Genomic DNA, 6,433 nt, shown 5'->3' with positions numbered 1-6,433 from the left:
AGGATAGCTAATGTGACGCCAGTTTTTTGAAAAAAGGGCTCCGGAGGTGATCCTGGCAATTACAGGCCTGTAAACCTGACTTCATTACCGGGCAAACTGGTTGAAATTATAATAAAGAATAATATTGTCGGACATATAGATGAACATAATCTGTTGAGGAAGCATCAACATGGTTTTAGTAAAGGGAAATCATGCCTCGCCAATCTACTAGAATTCTTTGAGGGGGTCAGCAAGCATGTGGACCAAGGGCATCCAGTGGATATAGTGTACTTAGATTTTCAGAAAGCCTTTGACAAGGTCCCTCACCAAAGGCTCTTATGCAAAGTAAGCTGCCACAGGATAAGAGGGAAGGTGCTCTCATGGATTGGTAACGGGTTAAAAGATTGGAAAGAAAGGGTAGGTATAAATGGTCAGTTTTCATAATGGAGAGAGGTAAATAGTGGCATCCCCCAGGGGCCTGTTCTGGGACCAGTCCTATTCAATATATTCATAAATGATTTGGAAAAAGGAGTAAACAGTGAGGTGGCAAAATTTGCAGATGATACAAAATTACTAAAGATAGTTAAGATCCAGGTAGACTGAAGAACTACAAAGGGATCTCTCAAAACTGAATGATTGGGCAACAAAATGGCAGATGAAATTTAATGTTGATAAATGCAAAGTAATGCACATTGGAAAGCATAATCCCAACTATACATATAAAATGATGGGGTCTAAATTAGCTGATACCACTCAAGAAAGATCTTGGACTCATTGTGGATAGTTCTCTGAAAACATCCACTCAGTGTGCAGCCGCAGTCAAAAAAGCGAACAGAATGCTGGGAAGAATTAAGAAGTGGATAGATAATAGGACAGAAAATATGTTGCCTCTATATAAATTCATGGTACGCCCACATTTTAAATACTGTGTGCAGATGTGGTCACCCCATCTCAAAAGTGATATACTGGAATTGGAAAAGAGCATCAAAAATTATTAGGGGTATGAAACAGCTTCCATTTGAGGAGAGATTAATAAGACTGGGACTTTTCAGCTTGGAAAAGAGACGGCTAAGGGGAGATATGATTGACATCTATAAAATCTGGTGTAGAGAAAGTAGATAAGGAAGTGTGTTTACTACTTTTCATAACACAAGAACTAGGGGGTCTCCAAATGAAATTAATAGGCAGCAGGTTTAAAATAAATAAAAAGAAGTATTTCTTCACACAATGCACAGTCAACCTGTGGAACTCCTTGCCAGAGGATGTTGTGAAGTCCAAGACCATAACAGGATTAAAACAAGAACAAGATAAATTCATGGAGGATAGGTCCATCAATGGTTATTAGCCAGGATGGGCAGGAATAGTGTCCCTAGCCTTTGTTTGCCAGATGCTGGAAATGAGCGACAGGGGATAGATCACTTGATGATAAACCTGTTCTGTTTATTCCCTCTGGGGCACCTGGCACTGTCCACTGTCAAGACAGGATACTGCACCAAATGGACCTTGGTCTGACCCAGTAGGGCCATTCTTATGTTCACAATGATTTGTGAACAATGATTTGTCACCTTGCCTTTGAGAACAGTTTCAATATACTAGTACAATGCAGTTTATACAAGGCTCTAAGGAGCTCCATGAACCAGTTAGTATTCTACAAATGACAAATTCATAGTGCATCACTCTCACAGAGTATGCTAATTGGGGGAAATGATGAATACACTGTTCTGTTTGCCTTATAAATACATCATCAAGTAAACAATAAAAGAGTTAAATACAACTCATGTTTCTTCCTGGCCATTCACCAAGCTCCCTGAAACTTCCAGGACTAATGCTCTTGATAGCAAGTACATACATGAGGAGCTCTCCCTTTTTTTCAGGCCTAGTGCTGACAGAAAGGTGAAGTCAGACTTACAGTGAAAGTATGGGGAGATTTAGGGCTAGATTCACAAAAGGACTTAGGCAGCCAATGCCACTTATTGTGCCTAAATCCCAGAATCAGGCTCCGCTTGGATTCACACACACACAAAAAAAAAAAATCTGTGCTCAGCTGCCCCTGAGCCCTCAGGGCACCTACATTTTTACATTAAAAATTGCCTAGGTTTCTGCCTCTGAGCATGCACACTGAAGCCCCAGGCCAAGTGTCCAAACATCTAATCCTCAAAGTGTTTCACAAACCAGGGAAATATAAGGTTCCTCTGCCTAACTCACCAAGGGGGGCCAGATCTGATAAGCCTGCTCAGACCTCACCTGCCGGCTCAGACCCCTATAGATGATCTTACACAAAACAGCTTGGGAGTAGGGGAAAGGATGCAGACTTCCTCTGTAATGTTTAGCCCAGTGCTTAGGATACTTTTAGCCCAGTAGTTAGGATAATCATCTCCCCATGCACAGACCCGAGAGAGAGAAGGGACTTGAACAGGGGTCTCCTACCTCTCAGGAGCAAGCCCTAATCATTGGCTTATGGGATATTCAGATGTGGGGGGCTCCTTCAGTCTCTTACAGTGAGGGGCTCCCTCCTGTTGAAGCTGTTGTGCAGTGGCTCAGTAATGAAAGAATCATTGGGGTAGCGGGGAAGAGAGTGAACACAAGCATGAGAATGCCTTTGTAGCCCGGTGGCTAGATGCCTTATGAGAGAGGTAGAGGACCCAGCATCCAGTCCCTCTACTCCCACGACTTTGTTTGTTTCTTTTTATACACAATGGAACAGCTTCAGCAGAGGAAAACACATGTTAGAATATCCCATACCTCAGTGGTTAGGGCACTCACCTGAGAAATGGCAGATCACAAGTCAGATATTTTCTCTTGACTACATTTTTTTTTAAATGTGGTCATCTCTCCTATCTTAGGTGAGTACCCAAACCACTGGGCTAAAATTTATGAGGAAGGTCCTCCTTCTCCATTCCACTTCTTGCTAAAATAGCAAAGGCACCTAACTCCAAGGGAGAGTTTGCAGCTGAATCCCAAACAGAGGGAGGTCCTTCCCTGCAGTCTGGACTTAGATGCCTATCTCTGGGCTTCTCTTCATGTACAGCACTCCAGCTGTGCATTTGCACCACTGTAGCATTTTGTGAAGATGCTCCTACGCCAATGGGAGATGTTCTCCCATTAGCTTTGTTAATCCACCTCCCTGAGAGGTGGCAGCTACACTGAAGGGAGAAGTTCTCCCTTTGACATAGCGCTGTCTACACAGGGGGTTAGGTCAGTGTAACTACATCACTCGGGGATTTTTCATAAATACAAAGATCCAAAATGGAAATTGAAAGATATTTATTGACTTCACTGTACTTTAGATAAGACAGTGAATGCTGCTCCTTAGGCACAAATGAAAAGGGGAAAGAGACTATAACAGCACTTACTTCTGTGTTATCTTGTTTCTAACTGGATAGGAAACGTAGTGCCTAATTAACCCTTCTCAAAATATAAACTGAACCACAAATATTTTTCAGATTAAAAAACATTTTAACTTTTTTTAAATAATGTATCTGATTCTGGACATGCCAAAGTAGTATGTAAGACAATTTGAGGAAATTTCAGCTAGTATTTTTAAAAATTAATAGCTATTTAGGGTGATTCAATTTTGAGGTGAACCAACTTTCACAGAACCAGTTTTCATAAAGCGTTGAGCACCAAGTCTCTGAAAAATTAGGTCCCTCTAAAGTGTCTCAAGTTAAGCACCATATATCACTAGTCATGCTTGAAAGTCTAGGTCTTCATTCATATAGTGTTATTTTTTGCATAGTATCCCATGTCCAAAATGAACTGTCATGCTGCAAGTTCTATTATTCTGCTGTCATTTGTTTTTACTGGTGAAAAAACAAACCTTTTGACAAATATATCTCCCAGGCACAGTGGAGATACAGCAGTCAAAATAAGCTTCCTTCCTTACTAAAGTAGGTTTTACATAAGAAAGATTTAATTAACTCATTTTTGCATTCTCAGATTTGTAGCATATTCACTACTATGCAGAATGTTCTAAAGTGATAAAAGGGGAAAATAGAAACAAAAACCCTTTGGAGGTGTCAGTCTTGAAATTCTCTGCAATACTTAAAAAAAATTCTAAAGTACACAGATGCTTTCTTTTGGTAATATACTTGGAGCATGTGCAGGAATTGAACAATCTTCAGCGTCTGAATAGCAGTGTTTGCTATTGAAAGTAGTTCTATTTACTTCTACAGGTCTACTTGTGGGACTAGTATTATATCCCATTATAAATATTAGATTGTAATAATTATCTATATGGCTACCTTGGGTCAGAAAGTTAATCACAGATCTGAGAAACACAGATAGTGCCTTGTTACGCTTTGGCTCCAGTAGCAGATTACTTCCTCTTCTATTCCTGCTCAGCTTTGCTGGATCGGACGTCGAGCCAAGGCTCTGCCCATTTCTTGCTCCTCCCACCTTGGTCCATCTCCATGAAAAGGAGAGTGGCAGTCCCCTGGAGATTAAACAGAATGTTTTTGAAAATATTAGCCTTGGTCTGTATTAAATTTCTGCATGAAACCTTTATGCATAGAGAACTACCTATTGACAGAGACCACTGCCACAGAGTGAGAAGAAAGACACAGGCTGCCTCCCCAACCTTATCTTTCAGAAAGCCCTTTGCCTCTGACAGATCCCTAAATTCTGAATGGACTACAGAGAATCTAAAATACCATGGAGCTCAGTTCTCCCATGGAGCTCAGATTGGAGGTGAGAGGGGGAAACACAGAGGAAGAGGTAGCAAAACTGCTGCCCCTCACCCTCAATGGAGAAATCTGGTGGAGCCACAAAGCCACCCAACTTTCTTCCACTGGGAGTACAATCTGATCCTATTTCAATTTTGTAAAGAGCTGTGGGTATTTTGGATGATAAGCACTAAGTTTATAATTAATAAGCTACATCACTATCACTTCACTATTCACCCGTGCAAGGCATTACATTTCATCAAGCACAATCACAGTGAATCATGCTGTCAGTTTATTTTATTTATTGAATTAACTGGACAGGTTTCTAGACATTATTGCAGTAAGTCCCATGAAAAGAAATAGGTCTTGCATGCCCCTCTGAATCAGGTAAGAGCTGGGGTAGTCCTGAAGTCTGCAGAAAAAGGGAGTTTTAATAATCACTAGCTACCAGAGTATGACCATCGTGTTCCCCCTACTACTTGTATCCAACAATAAGCAGAGTTTAAAAGCCAAGGCCTGATTTTCTGGGTCTGTTAGGCTTCAATAGCCACCTGAAGATTCCCTCCATGTGATTGTTTCCTTGTGGGATAGCAATAGCTATGCCAGCTTTAGGGGACACACACACACACACACCCTCTTGCCAGGAGACTTGGATGGGGAAATGTAAACTGTGGTAAGTGTTCTGCTGTACTCCAGTTATCCCCAGATAATAGAACTGCCTTTTGGAACTGTTGACAGCCAGGAACAAATTAGAGTAACCCGAGTCTTTTCTAAGTTGTTCTGGGGCATAAACTGCCTCTTACCAGCTCAGAATTGAGTTTGGGGGCAAAAAGCCACTTTCACACTTTTTTGAGTTCAGCTCAGCCAGAGCAAAGAATTAATGTTTTCAATCCACTGAACTATTAAATACTTCAATGTTTCAAACTTCTATAGAACCTCAGTCAGGTTTTTCCAGGGGGAGAGAAGGAGTTCTGGTTTTCTAGTTCCTTTGAACATTGTGGCGTAGTTGCAACAATAAATTTGACAGTGATGCATTTCTTCCTTGAATCTCCATGTCTTTGGAAAATTCAGTTGAGCTTCTCCTCTTTTATTGCCACTTCACAAAGAAAAGCCTACTGACCCCGTCTATGGTTCTCTGGAACTTTGCCCAGTAAGCTACAGGCAATTCATTTTACTTTGCAATTTCAGCCATGTCTCCCCCTGAGTAAAAGAAAAGGTTCCATACTACTTATGATCAAGGTAAAGGACAATACCTTTCGTGCATATGAAGCATTCCCAGGCACCACCACATGATTTAACATTTTAATGGACAACAAGTGATGACTAAACAATACATGTTCTACCTTTTATTCTTTGTATCATGCAGGTTGTGACTATTAACTACCATTTATCAAAAAATAGGAGATTTATAAATGAACTATCAGGTTTTTTTAAAGTTATGAAGTTCACTCCTCTCTACCCAGTGAAAGTTCTGGCCAGGTCATCTTTGGAAATTCCAACACTGACCCTTCTACTTAATAATGTAAAACAATAGGTAGGAGGAAATGGTACATTTTCCTTAGCCAGATCAAATCCTATAATACTACATAAAGCCAAGAAATCCCCTGCGGTAACACACGGTAAAATCTGGTTTGTGTGCTGTAATTTATTTCACAGAAATCATGTGACTAAGTGCAAATATGTTACTTCCTCGATCTTCCCATTTCATCACAACTGTTGCATTTAAAGCTCTGTCTGACCATATTCAGTGAAAGAACTGTGGGAAAGGGATATGGCTGTTTGGAGATCTTCTT

This window comes from Chrysemys picta, chromosome 5, assembly GCF_011386835.1.
Source record: "Chrysemys picta bellii isolate R12L10 chromosome 5, ASM1138683v2, whole genome shotgun sequence".
In the NCBI taxonomy this organism is placed as follows: Eukaryota; Metazoa; Chordata; order Testudines; family Emydidae; genus Chrysemys; species Chrysemys picta.
The sequence above is the reverse complement of the archived record's forward strand: the minus strand, read 5'-3'. Positions refer to the sequence as shown.